At 37.4% G+C, this 23,860-nt stretch overlaps 1 non-coding gene across 1 annotated transcript; it reads right to left on the reverse strand.

Moving 5' to 3' along the window:
- Positions 1–19,753: 19,753 nt before the first annotated feature.
- Positions 19,754–19,860, reverse strand: LOC143645360 (U6 spliceosomal RNA). The gene has a single exon (XR_013157080.1). It is a non-coding gene; the product is annotated as a U6 spliceosomal RNA (small nuclear RNA).
- Between the last annotated feature and the right edge of the window lie 4,000 nt (positions 19,861–23,860).

Here is a 23,860-nt window from a genome sequence, read left to right on the forward strand (position 1 = left end):
GCTTTAAAAGCTGAAAGTAGCTAGGTTAACTGTCAAATTAATTCAGACATTTAAAGAGTGGAATTGGGTCACTCATTACAATATAAAAAGTTGCTTTGATTTTGGATATTGAATAGTAGTAGAAAATAGTTGAGATAAGCAGAATAAGTGGGACATAAAGAATTGTGCCAGTTTGAAACTATTACGTAACCCAGAAAAGTTATGTTCTAATCCTTATCCAATCTGGTGGGGACAGCTGTTTCTTTTAAGCCTGATTTAATATTGTAGGATGGAAACTCCCTTGATTAGATTTTCTCCACAGAGATGTAGCACTCCTGGTTGTGGGTGTGACCTTCTGATTAGATTATCTTCACAAAGATGTGGCATGCCCAATTGCGGGTGTGACCTTTTGATTAGATGGAGATGTGACTCCAATCATTCCAGGTGGGTCTTGATTAGTTTACTGGAGTCCTTTAAAAGAGGAAATATTTTGGAGAGAGCTCAGAGCTGACACAGATGCAGATGCTTGGAGAACAGTTGCTTCAGAGCTTACAGAGACATGGAGGTGATGTTTGGAGATGCTTGGAGTGCAGACAGAGAAGCAGATGCCTAGACATGGGCAGAGCCCAGTAGACATCACCATGTTCCTTCCCATGAGATGCTAAGCAAGCCAGAGTTGTGTCCCAGAGGGGTTAAATGAATGCTTAGAGAGGAAACAGATGCTTAGAGAGGAAACCAGAGGCATCAGAAGCTGGAAGCCACAGAACCAGGAACAACAACCAAAAGGCCCCAGCCACCTGCCTTCCCAGCTGACAGAGGTGTTCTGGAAAACGTCAGCCTTCCTTGAGTGAAGGTAACCTCTTGTTGGTGCCTTAATTTGGGCATTTTCACAGCCTTAGAACAGTAAACGTGCAATGTATTAAGTTCTTTTTATAAAAGCCGTTCTATTTCTGATATATTGTATTCTGGCAACTTAACAACCTAATACAAGAATTGACTACAGGTAAGTGATTATGTTTTAATCCTTTACTGATACAGAGAACTATGCAAGGAATTGAAGATGACCCATAGGTAAATACATAAAATGAAGGTAAAAGATTTCAGATATGAGTTATTTTAAAAAAAAATTATGCATGTGTTTATATACATACATACATATCTGTAGGTAATAAAGTCCTACACATTAATATTACACAACCTACTGTCAAGTTTAGCTTGTATTCTAAGTATGGTTTATATCTTCTAAATTCAGGAAAATTCCAGGCCTGAGAATTCATATTGATTAAAAAAACTTAATTTCTTCTCTGAAGAACTGATTCTAGTAAAGTCTACACCAGTGAGATTTCTGTGACATAAACTAGCTCTCTTGTTACTTCTTGGTCAAGTATGATAGGGATGTGAATTCCCTAATGGCTAACACATTGCTAGCTTACATGATAGATTTAAAGGAGCTGCTTCTTGTTTGGAGACTTTTTGAGATGAATGCTGTCCTGGACTGTATTTTATATATTTATTCCCAAGACGGATGAAAATTTGGCTGTATCAGGATATAATGATCCATGTAACTATTTTAAAGCTTTATTTAGCACAACATGCAAATGTAAAAAGTGTTTAATGCTTCTCCTGCTCCCTATTGTGCACACTACAATACATGCATACACTCGAGTTCCATGATTCCCAGCCTGGTTGAAGGAATCTTTTTGAGGGTGCCTGAAAGTATGTCTCAGAGAAGTGTAGAAACCTTTAGAGTGATCCTGCCATGGAGAAAATATGCAAAACTTTCTCTATTCAATCTTTAAAACAGATTTGATCAACAGAAATGAACAACTGCATTTGAACAACTGTTTGAACAGAACTGAAAATCACCTAAGCCAATATATCCTGCCTCATATTCCACATTCTGTCCAAAAAAAAAAAAAAAAATAGACTTTGGAATATGTGTTGTACTAGAATTTTTACTGGATTATCTCATTTTTGAGATTGGTTGAAGGCAGTTTTAAGCTCTTTTAGCCCTGAATTGTTGACTAAGAACTTTAAGATTCTCCAAGGTAAATATGACTTCTTTGAAAGCTAGTTTTTCCTTGTTACCTAGGTGGGAAGACAACTCATTCTAGTGTCACCTGTGGTAAAATTCACACTGAAGAGGACTGCATTTTAATTCCTTCATGTGATATTGGTAAGCATTTACTGGTTGCAAGTATCAGGAACCCAAGTTAAATTCACTTAATAAGTAAAGGAATTATGTGCTTATGCACTTGGAAAATGACATTAATGAATCTTTCTTCAGGCATGATTGGACTCAGAGGCTCAAATGCAGACATGAAAACACTAACCATCTATATCTAGGCTGGTTTTCCCTTCACTATATTGGCTTCATCTTTAAATAAGTTCTTCCTTTATGGTAGCCACCAGCAGCTCCAGACTTACAATCTTAGCAATTCCAGTGGGAAAGGACACTTATTCTCAAAATTATATTAAAATGTCTCAGGTCTGATTCTCATTGGCCCAGCCTCGGTCTGTGCTCATACCTGAACCAACTACCGTAGTCAAGGAGACAGTGTCCTCATTGACTAGGGTAGGGCTGGATCATCCCATTGCTTAGATGTGGGAAGGAAGGGGCTCCCCAGAGAGCTTGGCCAGCAGAAAGCACCATTTAAGTTCATCTTTAATACATTGAAGCATAACATGAGTTGGAGCTGCTCTAATACAGGGATCCTTCAGTTTGGTCTAAAGGCAAATCACAAAGTACCCTTTGCAACAGAGTAGCTGCCAACTTGATAAATATTACATATAAACATCCTTAGCATTCAGAGTTGCTATAGGACAATGCTTAACACTCAGGCTGAACTATAAAGCTAGATGTCTGGCTTTTCACAGATATCAAAATGGCAAGGAATACAACAATAACAACAACACACAAATGTATGAATATACAAGTAAATAATAGATATTTACACACACACACACACACACATATATATATGTACATATAATTCAAAAGAAATATTCGTATAGTGCTTCATAATTACAAAGTGTCTCATACATATTATCCCTTGGAATCTCTTTGGCTTATGTGATTCTCTTTAAACATCCCAGAAACAAACCCTATAAGACACTCACCTCTTTTGAGTTTTATATTCAGGCATCAGGATGTGTCTCCTCCATGATCATTAGCCTTTCATGAGCTGTACTAAAGAATACATAGTGTTTAGTTTTATCTAGGCTTTGTACTTTCCAAAACACATTCACATGTATTATTTCATTAGTTCCTCTCACATCATAATATGCTTGATACATATTTATAAGTCTTCCCAAATAACCATTAAACAAAGATCTCCAACAAACCTGAGTTACATTCAGTTTTATGTTAACATAGAATAAAATCACCTGGTTGCCCTATCCTGGTGCTACTTTCTACAGAGCTTTGTCAGTGGAACATCTGTCTTCTACATTATAGGGTTTTTCATAGTCGTTATACCCCACAAAAACTGTGTTGCTTTAATTAATTCCCCATGGCTTTCTTGGAAATCTTCCTCTTTCTTTAATGCGTTTCTTTTTGCAAGTTCTAAGGTCTCCAGGTGTACCTATTATTTCTATCAGCTTCCATTGTTGGTCCTTTTGTTATCTTCTTCTTTTTTTTTTTTTTTTTGGTCCTTTTGTTCTTAGTTTGTTCTTTAACGAGGCCAGCAGAGGCCGGCCTGGTCATCAAATGCTGACTTATCCAGGAGGAAGCAAGGACAAGACAGTCTTTTGGGGTAAAAGGATCACCTTGTATAAAAGCATAAAGACACTGTGCTCATTATTACTTAAGATGATGTTGAGGTGCCATTAAGATGGAATTTGGCCAATAATCTAGGGATACTCAAATTCTGTTTCAGGTCAGAGCTGTCAAAAAGACCCCCAAGGGAAATGCATGTATAGGATCATGAAGAATTAGATCATGGTAGTCATCATAGAATATTTTCTAACAGCTTTCTTGAGGTATAACTAATATACAATAAAATGCACATACTTAATGTGTATAATTTGATAAGTTTTGACATATGTACATCCATGAAACCACAACCACAATCAAGACAATTAACATGTCCATCATCCCAAAAGTTTTCTCATGCCTCCCATTAGCAGGGATCTCTCTAAAGATAAGATAATCCTCTATATTTTTGACATATGTTCCAGCCCAGGGATAACCCTGCCAAGTGAGAAGTGAGTCTCTGCTTACACGTTTCCTTGACCACTTAGAGGGGTCACATCTGTCTGCAGCCTGGTTGACTTGGGGCTACACACCAAGTCGGCTTATCTTGCCTTTGTTTATCCCGGAATGACCTTACCTTGATTTACAAAAATACACGTAAGTTTCTTTTCAACCATTTTTAAAAACTTTATAGTTTTATTTGGTTATGTCATAATCTTTCTTTTCTTCTGGGCTCACTTCCAGACATTGTCTATGGAATCAGCTTCTAAATTTTAATTAAGAGTACCTTATGTTTGGGCCATAAATTAAAATGTTCTAAATTTCTTTTCTTAGTGTCAGGTTCAAGGAAGTCAGCCAAATGTGAAGCACTGGGGAAGAGATAAATTCTCTGAGCTTTGTAAACTCCTCCCTTCACTTTGTAGTCATTGATGTAGAACATAGATTCATGACATCTTGGAGCCAGACAGCATCTTCAAGAGCAAATTGATAAGATGATGACGCTGACACCCAAAAAAGGTGAGGCTACTTGCCCAGAATCACACAGGTAGTTAGTGGCAGAGAACATATTAAAATCCAAATGCTGGTGATTGGTGAGGGGGATGGGTGGGGGATATGGTATGTATGAATTTTTTTCTGTTTTCTTTTTATTTCTTTTTCTGAATAGATGCAAATGTTCCAAGAAATGATCATGATGATGAATATGCAACTATGTGATGATATTTGTGAATTACTGATATATATGCAGAATGGAATGATCAAAAGTTAGAATGTTTGCATTTGTTTGGTGTTTTGTTTTTTTTTTTTTTGGTATTTTAGAAACAATTAAAAAATTAATAAAAGAAAAAAAGAAAAAAAATCCGGTTGTGCTGATTTTTAACCTCATGAATTTTCCGCACTGTGATATAATTTTCCTTAGGATCTAGCAGAGCTATGCTGGGCTGGGGTCTTCCTTATAATGTATACTTTGAGAATTGTGGAGATAAGTAATTATAAGACCTGGGAAGGGGCAGGGACCTATTCTCTTGTCTACCATATCTTAGAACTTTCCTTATTTATGTGAGAGGGTGCAAGAGTAGATATCAAGAAAAAAGTTTTTCAAAAAATGAAGCACAATGCTGGTGGAAGGATATTTACCTTCTTAGAAGTTCCTTGGTGTTCAATAAATACTACTACTACTACTACTAGCAATAATTCATATTTATTGAGTGCTTACTACATGCCAAGAAATCTTTTGAGTGCTTTAGATGTGTTGGCTAATGTGATCATCACAAAAGCTTGTTGAAACTCGGGCACAGAGAGGTCAGGTGACCTTCCCAGGTCATTAACCCAGTAAGTGTCAGAGGATCAGCTTTGCTTTTTTAAGCATTAGTTGTTTTCATAGCTGAATAAAGCAGCCTAGACAACCATCTTATATGTAAATTTCTCTACACGTTAAAGGGAGATTTGGAAGAGAGGTTCTTAATCTGGGATCAAGGGATGAGCTTTGGAGTTCTGAGAACTCCCTAAAATGGTAGGAATCACAGATGTCAGAAGTGTGCAAATTGGTGGAACAGGGCAGGAACAGGGTAAGTTAGGTAGCATCATGACAACTCTGGTCCAAGCATTGCTCCAAACACTTTGCATATATTTTGGGCTTCAGAGCAATTAGATGATAAAGTAAGTATCATTATCCTTATTTTCTTTTCAAAGAAGTTCAGCGAAATTAGATAATGTGTTTAAACTACCCAACCAGGAGAAACATAGCTGGGATTCAAAGCTGTCTACTTGAAATTCTCTGCTCTCTCCAAGCTATCCCAACATCTTTAGGAGCAGAAGGAGAATAAGACAAAAGAAGAAGAGGGAGGGAGAAGAAAAACAAAGAGATGGTCAGAGAAAACCAAATACTATGGCATTCTATCGAAAGTATCTTTTCAGCGTTCTTTTTGTGTTAATACATACACAACTCAAAATTTCCCATTTTGACTACTTTCAGGTATACAACTCAGTGGTATTATTTATATTCACAAAGTTGTGCTACCGTTACCACCATCTACTACCAAAACTTTTTCATCACTCCAAACAGAAACTCTGTACCTATTAAGCAGACAGTATTGTAATCTATAGTACCAGGAAGTAAGAGACAAGAAAGCACCAGAAATGGCCCCTGTAAACCAAAGAGACCTAATAAAATTGAGAAATTAAAGATTTAATTAAGGTGAAAAGAGAATACTTGTGGTATAAGAACTGGTTCCCTAATGAGAGAAGCACAGAAGTTAGGAACTGAGGTACTTAAAGATCATTTGTAGCTGTAAAATGTATTTCTTTCAAAAATTGCCAATATATTCTCACTGCAATGATATCTTACATTTGAATAGCAAGAAATATTTTAAATATTTAGGAAGAGCTCACAACTTTTTTTCTCATTTGGTATTCTTCAAGCTTCCTGTGATGGGTATAGGGATGTCGTAACTCTCTTTCACCTGCACCCTCCTCCACATTCCCAGCACACACATACACAGCATTACAGGCTGTGATAGAACTGGCATCAGAACTCACATCTCTTAAGACTCTGCCTCCTATTCCCAGCTAGAGCAGATGCCTTCTGTCTGCAAAGCCTCCTACCTGGAGCTCCACAGTTGCTTACCTATTTTTGGTTTCTATAATCAAAACACTGGGCCAGGTTCAAGGAGGTGCCAATTCCCAGAAGACTTTGCGTTCAGCACTTAACTGCAATCAGCTAGGGAGCCTAAGTGTTCCAGCTGGGTCACTGCTGATTGACTGTGGGAGAAATGGATTCATCAACACAGCAGGTTGTGCTCTCTGCCTGTTGAGGCAGTGCCCTGCAGGCAGGATATCATAGTAATATTAGGAGCAAAATTAGACTCAGAAAAACTCTTTCTTAGATATGCTACATGTTCTCCAGCAATGACTTAGGAAGAAGATAGTTAACTGGATAAATTTTCGTATCATAAAACCAAATATGCTTTGTCCCTAGCATTTATATAACACACACTCCTTTACGAATTCCCTTTAGCTTGGACTTGGGTGCTGTCTTTGGTGTAATAGTCTACCTGGGATATGTTCTACTTGGGATAATGATCTTTGTCCCTTTGGCTCCATGGCAAAGTTGATAAGAGAGTGAGAGAGAAGCTAGAGAAAAAGTGGTACCTTGTCACTTTTTGATGTCCACAACTGAGAGTAGGTTTTGGGTTTGAATCTTTATATATATCTGTGTACTAGGAAAGTACCTAGTAAGAGGGCTAAACATTTGTTGAATGTGAGTGTGAATGCCTGAAACCATGCTTATGTTTTCCTGCCTTTGTTCTTTGCATAAAATCAACAACCCTTCAGTGAGAACAAGCTTATCAGATCCTTTCTTGAGAACTATTTGGGACAGAAAATGAACACCCTTCAGCATCTTGTGGTGGAGAGTGGTTACAGGCACTTGGAACTCTAAGGGAATAATCTGCCAACTTTAAATGTTTGCCCAGGGCTGGCTTATGATGAGTCAGTCATCTTATAGCAGGGCATAAGAAGGAACCAAATGTGATATTTAAAACCTGAAGATATTTTAGTAGTATAAAGGAAGGGACAAGTATGACTGTCATCATTACAACCACTCCTGTGCAGAAAAATGCATTAAAAGAAGGACCTCACGCTGGTCTGGATGGGAGAGGTCAAGACCCAGGAGGAGCAAAACTGCTCTGAAATTAAAGTGACAGTCCTTCCTGCCAAATATGCAAAAAATAAGGAAGAGGGTGGATTCCAGCAACATGGCAACAGGATTGGGCTTACAGAGAGAAATAAGAGAATTGGTAAGAAATGACCAATGGATTTTGGAACAGTAGTGTCTGAATTTAATTCGAACTTATTCCCAGTTCTGTTCCATAATTACCTTCTGTTTTGTATGTTGTGAATGGATCTCAGATCATTTCACCATGCACAACTGTTAGGTTTCTTTTCAATAGATAACTGTAGCCTCGAAAGAAGTCTGAAGTAGGGGAGGGTTAGCTAGTCTCCCACAACCTTATTACAAAGAGGTTAAAATGTACTGAAAATAAAAACAAGTCTCAGACCACATTCTGCCATACATGTAGGTATTTTTTGAACAATTAAACGCAATATAGTTGATTAAACGTGTCTTTTCAGCTCTCTTGTTATTGTAGGTGCTCTGTGTGCCCTTTCACATGAGGGTCACTTGAGATAATCAGTAGAAGATTACTGTATTTTGTTCCTATAAGTTGGCATCAGCCAACCAATAATCCTTCTATTTTCTGGCTGGACCTAAAATGGGAGGGCACAAGCTACTAGGCCTTCTAGATTTTTATATCTATTCAAGCAAGGGTGGAAATATTTCTAAGATACTTGAGCCAATCCACATACATCTAATATTTGTAATTTCATTAACAAAAGTCTATTTCTAATATTTACCAAGCCAATCAACAAGGCACTATTTTCATCAATGATAAAGCCATCTCTGTCATTTGTTATGCTAATTAGTAAGGCTTTAGGTGTTGAGGAAGATCTGGGTAGCAGGTACAGTGCGGTTGTCTTGGCTGCCTCTGGAGTGTGGCTTTTGTAATACTTTACTAGCACATCACTCTTGGGGAGGTCGGTACACCTTTTAATCAGATCACACTGATTTTAAAGCTTAAACTATAATATACATGATATAGTATCATCTATGCCAGAGTATTTTAAAATAAAGTACAGACATGTAACAATTTCCAAAACTTTTATAAAAAAAAAATTTGCAGACAATAGTTATTTGTTCTTGGTGCAGAGGTAAAGCAAGTTTTCAGGATGAGAGGATTCCAGCAACTGTTGGTGGAATATAAATACATCGACCCCGCTTACTAGCTCCATTATTTACTTAACTGCCCAGCATTGAGACTATACCTGGCTAGAAAAATGTTTGCTAAATAAATAAATCACAAACGATGAAAATATAACATGGTAGTCAGTCTTATGCAAATGTTCCTGGCTCTAGAAAATCAGTTGTTTTGTTTTTGTATTTTTTTTTTACTGATATCAGAGGAAAAGGAACTTTATAATGCACTAAATGGTAAATATACTTGACTTTCATGGATGTACAAGTTAAAAAATTAGTGTCTATTAGTGATATGATAACTGGTAATTTCAGTAATGACACCTCTGAGAATTTTAGATCCAAGGAAAGGAGACAGGATGATGGTGGGCTATAAATATTATTTTCTTTCAATGTCTTGGGACTTGGGGATAAAAAAGATAAGTGAAATGAGTGCTGCATCTACCATCTTGAAACAGAAAACTAATTGTCTCCTTTTTGTGTGTTTTTCAAAGTTTTCATAATGAATATGTATTAATTTAAAAATCCTAATAAAGCAATATATGTTTCATTTAAAGATTTAATTTTTAATGTCCAATCCCTATTATCTATTACTTTCTTGGAGGGAGTGTTCCTTTGGTTGTGTAGATCAACATTTCCTTTAAATAGAATGAAATATTAAATCAATTATTCTTACTTGAAAATCTATCTAAAGGCACTTTTTTAAGCATTAAAGTCTCCTGGTAATACCAAACTAGAACACAAAACAGTTATGTGCATGAAGCAAGCATGCAAAAAGTTGCTAAAGCTGCTGTTCTGCTCTGGAAAGTTGCTAGGTGATCTCTATGGAAACAATTGTTTTAAATTATTAATAACATAAGTTTGAGCTCAGAGGGCAAAGATCTAAGAATGGGATAGAGAAGGTCTGTTCTCTAAGAAAAGAGAAAATTGAAAGATTAGAGGAAGAAGCATCTTTTTTAAATCAAATTTTATTCTCACGGTTAAAATTTTGCTTTGTTTGCTCCAGAGACCATGGGCATTTCTATCACTCAGGTTGGTCATGCGAGACTTAGAAGGTTCAAAGGGCCAACCTGTAAAACTCATTGCTTTTTCTCTCTATTTCACTCAATAGATCTACAGATTCAGCAAAGTATTAATATATAATGAGTTATCAGAGTTCTACTGGAAATCGTTTTGAGCTAGGCACCAAAATAAAATGTATTGTTCTTGTCCTGAAGGAGGTCACTAAAAAGTGAGGTAGGCAGAGAGATAGACAGAATTTATAATCTAGGCTGATGAGTGTGCATATGCAGACATTCAAACCCCGTACTTATTTCATGTAAATTCATGGAGTCAAGGAATTTATTCAACACTATACAAGAAGAAATTGATCCATGTCTGCAATATTAGTAGACAGTCAATAAATATTTGTTGAATGAACGAATGAGAAAACAGCCAATAATTAGAACTAATCCATCTACTTAGACGATAGATTACACATATCACAATATGATACTGTTAAAGATGCCAGCTCACAATGTACATCATATACATCATCGTCATGTTGTCAAAGGATGCTGCTTGTTTGCAAAGCTCTCAAGTGTCAGTAGAAGACACACATAGGGCCAACAGCCAGCCAGTGAAGTCATCATTCATTTATTATTCATTTGGAAAATATTTATTGAGTGTGCTGGTTTGAAACTGTTATATCCCAGAAAAAAGCAATGGTCTCTTGATTCATCCCTGTGGGGGCAGACCTATTTTGGGTCAGGTCTTTTGATTAGGTGGTGACCCACCGGATTCAAGGACATTTACTGGAGTCCTTTTCCTGAGTCCTTTATGCAAGGATAAAAGATAGAAAAGCTGAGGAAGCTGAAAGAGAGAGAATTGCCCAGAAATGCTAAGAGAGGACTCACAGACACTCAAAGAGAAAGCCACTGGAATCAGAAGCTGAAAGCAATGGAACACAGGAGCAAAGAACCAGCAGATGCCAGCCATGTGCCTTCCCATGTGACAGAGGTGTCCCAAATGCTGGTGGCCTTTCTTCAGAGAAGGTATCTTTCTCCTGATGCTTAATTTGGATATTTTCATGGGCTTAGAACTGTAAATTTGTAAACTAATAAGTACATTATAAAAACCAACCCATTTCTGGTATATTGCATTCCCGCAGCTTTAGTAAACTGAAACAATGAGCTTCCTGCTACTACAAAGTGCTGTGGGAAGCCTGAGATACTAAGACAAATAAGAAGTAAACCCTGCAATCATGGAGCTTATAATTTTTGAAGGAGGAGAATGACATTGTTAGCTATAAATTTAAGTCCTATATTAGGAAAATGGTTTAAAAGGTATAACCAATGATAGCTAATGTTTCTTGAGTGCTGTTATCAGTACTATAATAAGCATATTACATATATTTTATCATTTAATTCTCACAATACTATATGAAAGGTATCATTATCCTCATTTTATAGATGAAGAAACCAAGACTTAGTAATTTACCCTGTGTCATGCACTTTTGTGTGGTACCCCAGGACTCAACCCAAATCTTAACTTCTACATTATATTAATAAATAGAGGTCAAATAAATCCAGTGTTGTTTGTATTGGGCTGAGAGACTCCAAGAGATTCACTTCAAAAGGGGTTCAAAGATCCTTTTTACGAAATTTCTCCAACCTTTTACCCCCTTTCCAAAATTAAAACTTCACTAGTTCACCCTGATGACATAGTTTATTATGCCTATGTGTAGAGCATAGGTTAGAGTATGTGTTTGTTTGAAGCTGTTTGTACCCCAGAAAAACATGTTCCAAAATCTAATCCTTTCCTGCCAGTAGGACCTTGATGAGGTTCCTTCAGTTAAGGTGTGTCCCACCTCTATCAGGATGGCTCTTAATCCTGTTACTGGAGTCCTTTATAAGAGAATAAAATTCAGACACACAGAGAGAAAGTCAAAGAAGCAAGAAGGTGAAATCAACAAAATCCTGATGAGAAGGTAGAGACCAGCAGATCCCGTCATGTGCTTTGCCATGTGACAGAGAAGCCGGCAGCCAGTCTTCAGGAAGAAAGCACTGCCTTAATAATGCCTTGATTTGGACATGTTCCTGGCCTCAAAACCATGAGCAAATATTCCCATTGTTTAAGCTGAACCATTTTCATGGTATTTGCTTTAAGTAGCCTAGGAAACTAAAACAGAGAATAATATCCATGGAATCCGAGGAAAGGGAAAAAGGATCTGCTTCCATTACATTGCCTTTCCAGAATGGAGAGGTTCTGGGCTGAGTCCTCCTAAACTTTTTCTGCCAAGTACCCCACTTCTCCTGGACATTATCTTCCCCATCCCACTGACAAGGTTACCATGGGAACTACTGTGTTAATCTGATATGACTATGTACCATGGCCATGGTGATTGATCCAGGCCTGGATACCTGATTCAAGCTGTGCCCTTCATAGATTCCCAGACTCCCTAGCCATTGGGCCTTTGCTGTAATCTGAAGGTGGTTACCTCACCCAAACTGCACAATCACTGTCTTCCCTAGACTGTTTGGAACTGGAACTGACAAAGGTAAGATAAGGTACCTAAATTAGTCTTTAGACATCATCTAGGTGACTGGATGGTAAAATATGAATCCAAGAATATCTTCTGCTACTTGAACCTCACATATGCATGACTCCATAATTAGCAAAAGAGACAATGAAGTATCTTAGAGAGATAAAAAGGCAAAGGACAGAGTCCAGGTTATACTAGCAACTTCCTTTGGCTTTCCAAAGACTCAGCTCATGCTGCTTCATGAAAAAGGGAAAGAGGAGAATCCTACTCAACCAAATAAAGCAACTGAAGCTTTCTGGTTCACGTTATTCTTGAGGCTCAACAGCATTTCTGTCTTAGAGTTCGCTGCGATCCTTAAAATAAATTTCCCCTTCTGCCCTTTCTAGTTGAAACTTTTTCTTTTTTGGTCACAATTATTTGCAGTGCCCAGCCCAGAGAGGTGGATGGTCTGGTGTGTGGCTTGGTAACAGCAACTCTGCATTTAGGACCTCCCTCCTTTCTTGGGAGAACTTTTATAATGGCCTTGAGAGGAAAGACACTTTTCCTGATCTCAGCAGCAGCTTTATCAATACCACTGCTGAACAATTGAGTGTTCTACTCAATTGTCCCCATTGCATTCCACATCCTCCATTTTCCCTGGCCCCCAAGTTTCAATTTCCCCTGGGTCCCAAGGGGTGGTACCAACAACAGCTGCTCACTCCCATCCCTTTTTGACCATTTTTTTTTCTTTCCTTCCTTACTGCTTTCCCATTCAAAGAGAGTGCACAATTTTTTACCTGCCCATGGTGCTGCTTTTCTGACTCAGTCAACCACTTAGCAAATAGTTCCCCTCCCTGGTCGTGTTTGCTCCTCATTGACAAGAGCAACCTCACCAAGTTTCCAGCAATCTCTGAGATATTGGTGAAGTTAATCAATTCCATTTAAATTGGACTTTGCATAGCATCAACTCCATTTGGCTTCTGATTGGTTTAACTCTGTCCTGCTTCATGAAATACAGGAGAAATAAAACCTTATTCCCTAAGACAAAACAATTGAGCCCATCCTCTGTGTTCAGTGGGTTTTCACTAGAGTTCAAAACATCCCCATTGAAAACAGAGTGATATGGCCTCTTTGAGTCAGGCACCATGAATTATTTAAACTCTGCAGCTTCCCAGAATGTAGTCTCTACCTGGATCTAAGCCCCATGTGGCAGATGCTGTGAGGTATAAACTGCAGTCAATTCATAATAGGGATGGGATGCATGACTTGGACCTTTTCCTATAGCTCAGTTGTCTGCATATTAGAGTGAAGCTGCTTGAAACCACTCATCATTGATATTGGATGCCTTCCCAGGCTCACAGAATGAGCCATTCTGGAATTTGCTGGCCCATCACACAAGGTAGGGTTTTTCAGTGGTGCTCTAGCTGGATCCTTCCTCTCCTACAATCACCAAGGCACTGATTTACCTTCAACTTCCTGGAAACATGCTGATGCATGCATCTAATTAGCCAAAAACATTCTCTGTTTGTTTCAACTGTCAATGCCAAGCAGGAAAATATTATAAAAAACAAGTCCAATAAACCTTTAAACTCTGTCCCAACCCCCATCTGGGCTTTTGGCATGAAATTGCACAAACATTTTGCAGCTAATACTCAATTACGCAGGAGTTGGGAATCCAGACCTCAATTTTCCCTTTTCATTTACTCCCCACATCTTTTCCACCTGTCTTTGGACAAGCTTGGCTTTGGCATCATCTCTGGTGGAAGGTGGAGAGCAGAAATAAAATTTGAACTTATCAATTACATTGCTGTCAAAGCAGCTCTGGTGAAAAAATTCAGGGAGAAAATCACATGAGTGAAGTGAGGAGCTGGGATCTCACTTATTGCTCTTTTACTTTTCCTGTCCCCATGTGTTCATGGAGAATTATATAATACTTTCATTTCATTTGGTCTTTACTCCCCAAACTGAGCTTTCAGAAATCTGCTTTATTTAGACTTGGTAAATGTGTTATCTTGAAGAGGGATGAGCTAGTTATTAGACAAGGCTAAGAAGAGAGAATTTTGCCAATCTCAGTCTTTTCTGCACTAAAGGTGAAGAGTTGGTTGCCCCAGGCAGTGAACAAATTTCCCAGGTTGGTAACATCTCAGCGGGGTTCGCTGGAGAGTTGCCTAAACCTCTGGGTGGGCCTTTCCTGAGGTCCCAGAAAGAGTAAACAGCTCATAAGAAGTTGTTTTCCCTAAACTACCACTGAAGTCTTTAAAAGGCCCTGATAAAGATTTCTCTGTGCTTGAGGCCACCTCCCTTCTAGCACATTTAACCCTTTCCAGATAAGAGCAGCTTCTCCATCTGGTAAAGAGTGAATGGAAAGTGTTGGTGGGCAAAACACAGCCCCAAGTTTTTCCAAACAAATTAGATGATTGGATAGTCTCTCTGCTTGAAATGTAGACTAATATACATTGTCCATATGTATTAATACTCAAGAATCTGCTTTCTTTTGCATGCAATTTATAGACTGAAACAAAGAATGCAAACAGAGCAAAGACAAAATATATCTGTGAGATTTTAAAGTCTGGCTTTTATGTATTATTTATATTAAAATTAAAGGATGTAAAATAAAGGATTTAGATGAAATAGATATCTAGTTATGCAGCTGTATTAGATATTGAAGAATGGATTAATTCACTCAACTGTATTTTCAGCTTTTTAATGCTCTAGGAAGTTTTTGGTTGCACAAAGAATCTAAAGGTTACTTGGAAGCCTTGATATATCAAGATACTGTTTTCAAGCATGGTTTTTATTAAATTCAGGAATTTTGCTGATTGACTCATCCATGTTTTACGAAAGAGAAATGAAAAAAAGTCACATTTCAATGAAGATGATGGCATAATCGTTCAACCCTCAAGAAGTTTGTTATATTGGACAATTCTCTTTTGTTTCATGCTCAGGAATAATCATGTCCCTGCTGTCCTGTGTTAGGTCTCACAATGTCTGGAATTGTGTAGTGGTACTCTCTGTTGCCAGGAAAATCACAATTAGTCTTAGTAGTAGTCAGTCATGAACACATTGGGGATACTGATAAGGGTATAAAATGTTTTCTTGCAGTTGCCATTGATCAAATTTGAACCCATAGATTATTTTCCAGTGGAATTCCTGGATTCCTTCTCTCTTGTATCTCTTCTCTTTCCTCTGATCTACTTCCTTGGGGTACTTTGTTTCTGATTTCTTTTGACCCCTTCCCTTTTGGCCAAGGCTGGTGAAATGCTTTTCATCTTGTGCTGTAACTGGATACTAGACATATCTCAGAACAAAAGAACAAACACCACAAAGAAACAAACAAACAAACAAAAAACCCAGAAAATGCCTTATCTTATGCTAATATTGACCACTTCTCGATGTCTAACTTTGATGTGCTTTTCTTCAATAAGGGCTGCTCCTTACCAGGTTTAAGAATGGGGGAAAAACAAAGAAGTGAAGATGAAAGAATCCAGTATTGCCACACCTTTACGCTTATAAACAATAAAGTAAAAACTTTCAGTAATTTTCAATACTTCAGGTGTTATCAAACCTGACAAATATTTAACCTCTCCTCATGAATTTTCACTTTAAATTATAATATAAGCATGGGCATGTATTTTTTAAACTCGATATGTCTTGATGGTTTTCTTTGAATGATGTTGGGGTAGGCTGCCAGGAACTTGCTTGTTCTCTTCTTAAGCAAGATTTTAGGTTTGCCAGTGGTTTGGGAGACTGAATCAACAAAAGAAATAGCCCTTGCTAAAAGCAGCCTCCTTCCACTGTTCACAGTGTAGAATCACTTTGGCCTAAATTAGTCTTTCTAACTATATCCTTGTACATAGAGTCAGCCCTGTTAGCATTTCCTTCAAAAACAAGAAGCCAAAGTCATTTCATTAAAATAAAATCTGTATAAATTTGAAATGGATGATTTCCTGTAATTTGGTGTTTCTATGAAAGCATTTGCTGTAATGGAAAAAGCACTGGTGTGATTAAAGGACCTGGATTTAAGTGAAGTTCCTGGGAAAGTCATTTAACATCTGAGCCTCCAGTTTTTTTTGTTTTGTTTTTTTTTATCTTGAAAAATTTCATTAAGGAAATAAGGAAGAGATTACAAGAGGTTTTATATTTTCACTGGGCAATAAATTTCCCCATTCTATAGTGTCATTCAGTTGCCCATCTGCTGTAGAAGGGTGGAGGTTCATTCTCTAGAGAGTGTATAAGAGTCTTTGAACTGGAAGACATCACCAAGGGTAGGGGAGCAATACTTTGGGGAGATTAAATGAAAAGTTATGCTGAATATATAGCACTCTTTCTCCAATTCAACTCCCAGAACATTGGCCATTAGGTAGAATATTGGTGACTGACCAACCCAATTCTAAAGACCTAAAGATATTGCTAGGAAGGGGCCTTAGTGGAGCCAGTGCTAGCCAAAGTGCCTAATCAGAGCATTATCCAGTGAAGTCCAAAGGCAATAAACTCTGCATCCTGGACACCTGGAATTTCAAAATTGGTATTTAAAAAAACACTTTTATTTTGATATAGTTATAATATCATAAGAAGCTGCAAAATAGTATAGAGAAGTTCTGTGTGCTCCTCACCCAGCTTCTCCCAATGCTAACATCTTATATAACTATAATATATTATCAAAACCAGGAAATTGACATTGGCACAATACAACCATTTAGCTTTTTAAAAATTTTCACTTTTCAGTATGAACAGATGGCTAAGGATGGTCAGATATCTCAGAAAATCTTTTAAGTTAAAAAAAAAGAATATCTTGAAAGAAACTAATACTGTGAATGGCAGTAAACTTCAAAAAATTATTATTAATACTCTCAGAAAAATAAGAGAAAATAGAGAATCCAAGAGCCAATAATAAGATGCAATAAAAAGAACATTTAGTAAGTAATAAAGAATTCTTGGAAATTTAAAGTATTTTACCAGAATTTTTTTTTAAAAAAACCCTTCAGCATAAGGGTTGTGAGAAAAAAAATTAAGGTAATTTCCCAGAAAGTAGTGCAATAATCCCTCCCTCCAAGAGAAAATAAGATATAAGAGAAGAAAATTAGAGGATCAATTTAGGAGATTCCACATCCAAATATTAGAAATTATAGAGAGAACAATGACATAGAGAGAGAGGGGAATAAACAAAGAAATGGTTCCAGAAAATTTTAAGGAAGGCCTTGAATTTTCAGATTAAAGGATCCCAGTCAGTATTCAGCACAAAGGATGAAAATAGTCCCACACTGAGATGCATTTTTGTGAAGTTTAAAAACAGTGGGGATAAAGAAGATACTGAAGTCTATCAGAGAATAAAGACTGGTCACTCATTGAGAATACATATACATGACGGCATTTGACAGCAATACTGAAAACTGGAACAGTTCCATGCCTTTATAATTCTGAAAGAAAATTTGTGACATAAAATACCATATCCAGAAAAATTTATTTATTAAGTGTGAGCGTAGACTATAAGACACTTTCATTTATGCAAGGTCTCAAAAAGTCTAACTCCTGGGCCCCCTTTATGAAGAAGCTGCTGGTGAATGTTCCCCACAAATACAAGGGATGAAGCCAAGAAAGAGGAAGATATAGGATCTAAGGAACAGACCAAACTCAAAAGAGGTAAGGGAATCCCGGGAAAATGATGGGGGTAGATCCCATGTTGTAGCTATGAAGTATATGAAGACCACATTTCATATTGAAATAGGCCAGAAAGCTATGAGAAAGGTGTCTCTAAGAAGATAAAATGGATAAAATACTCGATATGTCTGTGTATATTGTGATAAAGATTTTAGATAACAGGGAGATATTTTGTTAAAGAATTGGTCAGTGCACAGAAAAAAAAGCAAACAATAAAACAATTTTTAATGCTAGGAAGACAAAAAATATGCCAGAATTAAAAAATAATTTTAGTATACTACAAGGCTCAGCTGTGATTAATATTTACATTACTATTCCAAATAAATACTGAATGCTAAATTTAATAAAAATTATGATACAATCATTTCAGAAATTTGGGACACAGATAGTATGATCTGTGATGGTAGAGGTGATGGTGAAAGAGATACATCCTCATCTTCCATAGACCTACAAGAGTTAATACCACTTCTGCCTCCAAAAACAGTCAAGAAGTAGTTCAATAATCATGTAAACAAGAGATATGGAGGAAAATATAAAGTAAGCAAACGAACACATTTCCTCTGGAGAGCAGGTAAAAAGTTGGGCATAGGACAGCTGTTTTGTCTAGTTTAATTTTGCTTTAAGTAAGACATATAGAAATACTTTTGCTTTATTAGAAAAGTTGTGGGTTTACAGAACAATCATGCATAAAATAAAGAATTCCAATGTACCACCTGTGCTGGTTTGACACTATTATGTACCCCAGAAAAAGTCAGTATTGCTGGGTGGGATCTCTTTGTCTCCATGGAGATTTGACCCACCCAATTGAGGGTGATAACTTTTGATTAGATGGTTTCCATGGAGCTGTATCTTCACCCATTCAAGGTGGGGTTGCTTACTGGAGCTTTTTTTTTTTAACATGGGCAGGCACTGGGAACTGAACCCAGGTCTCCGGCATGGCAGGCAGGAACTCTGCCACTGAGCCACCATTACCTGCCCACTGGAGCCTTTTAAGAGGGAACCATTTTGGAAAAAGCTTTAGAGCCACCAGAGCTGAGAGAGTACACACAGTCAGATCTTTGGAGATGCTGCAGGAAAACAGGGAAGCCTTAGGAAATGAGTCGAGAAAGCAAGCAGATGTCTCATATGCCCTCCAATCAGCCTTTCTTGAAACAAGGTATCTGGACATATCAGCCTTTCTTGAATAAAGGTATCTTTTCCTGGATACCTTAGTTCAGATATTTTCCTGGCCTTAGAACTGTAAACTTGCAACTTATTAAAGTCTCCTGTTTAGAAAGCCATTCCATTTCTGGTATATTGCATTTTGGCAGCTTGACAAAGTAAAACACCACCTTATGATTATCACCTTTCATTAGGGTGGAATAGTTGTTACAATTGATGATTGCCCATTTTTATAACTGTATTAATAACTATAGTCCATGGTTTAACTTAGGGTTCACTGTGCAGTGCAGTTCCATGGATTTTTTTAAAATTTTAATCTGTAATCATATATACAACCGAACATTTCCCCTTTTAATTACATTCAGATATACATTTTAGTACTGTTAATTACATTTACAATGTTGCTACCTTCATCACCCTCCATTACCAAAGTCAAATCATCCCAAACAGGAAAAATGTATGGAAATTTACAAATTTGCATGTCATCCTTGCACAGGAGCTATGCTAATCTTCTCTGCATAGTTCTAATTTTGGTATATATGCTGCTGAAGTGAACACTGTATGGAAATTTTGATTCTTTAAACCATGTGCATGTGTATCCTGGATAAAAATAAAAATTAAGTTTAAAAAGGATGAGAAAAAAATGGATTAGCCCAAAACAGACAAACTCTAACAAACAATAATATGATAAACTGGGTTTATGGGAGTCTGACAATATTTGGGGGTGTTTTTATAGGACTTTCCTCATTCAATGTTGGAGAGCAATTGCTGTGAGGGTTCTCAGAAAATGAGGTGCTAAATGGGAAAACAATAATAGATAGGTCAGACCAGACTTGAGTTCTTGTTCTATCCAGTGACTGAGGGAGCTATGTTTTTCCCTAATCTATGTCTTCCTCTGTTCCTCTTCCTCACTACCCCAAACTCTCCTCAAATAAGGGCACATTGGAGATACAGGGTTACAAGTCTCTTCTGTGGTTATAATCCTGACCCTGAATATACCCAGCAAAATAAGTAGAGCTGCTTCACTTTCAAGAACAGGATTCTCTCAGCCACCCTTTTTTAGGGTCTCTGTCATTAGAGATGTAGGTCAAATGAAGTCTAAGGCATTGCCAAACTTAGATATCCTGGTATTGTCTCATTTATTTGGAAAAGAAATAGTCTGACTCTTACATTGCTAAATGCTAGCTCCGTAAGCCTTTTAGAGATAAAATGAGAGGGAGATAAGGAATATACACCAAATTAGGATGATTTCACTAACTTATTAACTCTTTTAAGCAATAAGTAAAACTTAGCCTAAGTGCTGATTGAGATTAGATTCGGAGATTAACTGGAGGGGAAATATGTGCTCCATGTGTTCTAAACATTCTAAGGCTCTCAGATTGGTCAGCAAACCCTAAGAATCTAAGAATGCAGCATGTTTAGAAGGGTTACAAAGGTGATATGAAGGGTGAGGTAGGGGTGGGGGCTGAGCAGGTAATATTGTCACCATCCAAGATTTTAAAGATGCTTTAAAAGGGATTTTATTGCAGAAACTGATGCAGCCAACACAATCACATAAATTGTGATGCACCTAGGCAGTTACGTTAAGTTCAGTTACAGTGAAAGCCAACGTGTAGTCAAAATCATTTGATGGTGAAATATTTCATTTCTTGAGATAAGTTAGGATTTGAAGATAGTTTTTTAGTATAGTAAACAGTGTGTAAATTTTAATAGACCTAACCTACATAACTTTAAATATTAATCCTCTTTAAACTCGTAAAAACCTTATAGGTGGATGCTTGCCCAGGAGGCAGATAAATATTCCCCTAGGAAGAAGCCTTATTCCCTAATGCCAATCTCTGGGTTTCAAACACACAGTCTAATGTGATTTAAATCAATGTGTCAGATTTGGCCATTATTTTAAAAGTATACATATTTTGGTATTGAGTGGAAGTTTTTTTCCTAGCTGCCAGCCATTCTTGGCATCTTTATTTGTCTCATTTTGAAAATGAATGCTGTGGTAGATTAAATCACGTACCCCAACAAAAGGCATATTCTTAGTTTTGATTGACATTCCTGTGGGTGTGAACCCATTTGTAAGTAGGATCTTTTGAAGATGTATTATCAGTAAGGTCTGAGTTCCTTTGTGAATAGGATCTTCTATAATGCTATTCAGTTGAGGCCAAACTGAATCAGTATGAACCTTGATTCACATTTCTGGAGCCTTATAAAGAGAAGTCAGAAGTCAGAGAGAGCCAGGAAAAGATCAAGTAAATCACCATGTGACAGGAGACAGCAATGCAAGCCAAGGAACTCGGAGAATTGCAACAAGTTAGCATGAGAATGCTATAGACTTTAGGAAGGAAGCATACTGATGCTTTGATTTTGACCTTTTAGCCTCACAAACTGTGAGCCATTAAATTCCTGATGTTACACCAACCCATCTGTTCTAGTTTGCTAGCTGCCAGAATGCAATATACCAGAAATAGAATGGCTTTAAAAGGGGAATTTATTAAGTTGCTAGTTTACACTTCTAAGACCAAGAAAATGTCCCAATTAAAACAAGTCTATAGAAATGTTCAATCGAAGGCATTCAGAGAAAGATACCTTGGTTCAAGAAGGCTGATGAAGTTCAATGTTTCTCTCTCAGCTGGAAGGGCACATGGCAAACATGGTGGCATCTGCTGGCTTTCTCGTGGCTCTACAAAAACGACTCTCTCCAAAATGTTTCCTCTTTTAAAGAATTCCAGTAAGCAACTCCACCTTCAATGGGGAGAGACATACCTCCATGGAAATCATCTAATCAAAAGTTACCACCACAATTGGGTGGGTCACATCTCCATGGGAACAATCAAAATGCTCCTACCCAGCAATCCTGAATGAGAATTAAAGGGCATGGCTTTTCTGGGGTCCAACACAGATTGAAACCAGCATACCACTATATGGCATTTATCATAGTAGCCTGGCAAACTAAGGCAGAAGCACAAGACAAATTCACAGAAGGACCAGCCTGCTGTTTTACTCATTGAAATGTATTAGCTTCATATCAGATATCTTTCACTGTATATTTAATAACACTTATGATAGAGCCATTTTCCCAAATCAGCAGACCAAAACTAAGTTCAAAATTTTTCTATGCGCCTATTTGCTGAAGAGACAAAGAGATAGGACGAGAGATAATTTTTCTTTTTTAATGTTAGTAGGAAATTGAGTGCCTCTGCTGAAATGAGAAAGGGAAGATAATGGTATAGTCTAAGAATTCCTTCTCTTGCCAAGAAGTACTATCCAGGCAGATGGTGGTCATGGTTTGAAGAAGCAGCTTTCCTTGAACTGAATCCAGGTGGAGGAAATATTCAAACTTTCCCTCCAGTGGTAGCCCTTCCCACAGCAGTTCATTTTAGGATGCCATGAGTCACAAAAACTTCACCTACCCCACAACTTTCTCAACTCACAAGGTCAGACTTTCTGCTAACAGAAATTAGATCCAATTGTCAAGTAGAATTCAGCTTTTAGGAGGAAGTAAATCTCATGAGGCATTGCAATTTAGGATTGGTAGATATCCTATATTTAGCTGGTTCTAAGGAACTATTCTCTTGTACAAAGAAAGTTATGACTATAGGTTTTCAGAACTGGAGAGGATTTTGGAAGTTCTTCAGTTTACTTCCCCCTCCCAACCACTGAACACACACTAACATACTCCCTTTCACATCCTTAACAGACCAGGTTCACTTAGATGCATGAAATATCAGGGTGTTCCTTACACAGGTAGCCTGGTTATTCCTTTGCTCCCAAATGGGCATTCAAAAGTCAGCGAAGAAACTTGGTATATTGTACTTTCCAAATAGCTGATGAGGCTCCCTCACAGTTTAACTTCTGATGAAATAAGATGGAAGAAGTTGCAATTCCTCAAAACAGAAAAAGATTAAGATATGTGTTAAATATCTAGATTTTTATTTTGTCTGTCCCTAAATCCACCCCTTATAGAAACTTAGCCTCTTCTTCTTTTGACTCTGTGGAAATACTGATCAAGTGGTTTTATCTCTTCTACCACAGTGGTAGACAAGTGAGCCAGGCTGATCAATGAGAATACTCCACCCAAGTTGAGATAGGATTGGTCAATGATGGGCAAATAACACAGAACCAATCAGCATCTTTTGTGGGGTTGATAAATATTTGAGAAAGAGTAGGTCTCTTGTGAAATATGGAAGTGTCAAGGTCTGCCTTTGCTACCCACTAAGAAGAAGAAAGTGATCAGAGAAAAACAGAGCCAAGAGAAGGGGGAACAAATTTCTACATGAGCACTAGGATCTTGCAGTAATAATTTTAATTGCCATTATTTTTTAAAGCCACTGTACATTTTTCCCCAAGGACTTCTTTTCCTCTCTTGAGAATGTATTTTAGTCTGCTTTGCCTTGTAATTCCCCAAACAAAATGCACAACTAAAAAAGAAGGATGTGAGGCAAATATCACTGAAAATAAATATTATGCTAAAATATCTGGTAAAACCTATTATACTTCTAAATGGGCTCTCAAAGAAGAAATATCAGACAGACAAATTCTTACAAGACTTTAAAACAAG

The sequence above is a fragment of the Tamandua tetradactyla genome, chromosome 8, assembly GCF_023851605.1.
Source record: "Tamandua tetradactyla isolate mTamTet1 chromosome 8, mTamTet1.pri, whole genome shotgun sequence".
Classification (NCBI taxonomy): Eukaryota; Metazoa; Chordata; class Mammalia; order Pilosa; family Myrmecophagidae; genus Tamandua; species Tamandua tetradactyla.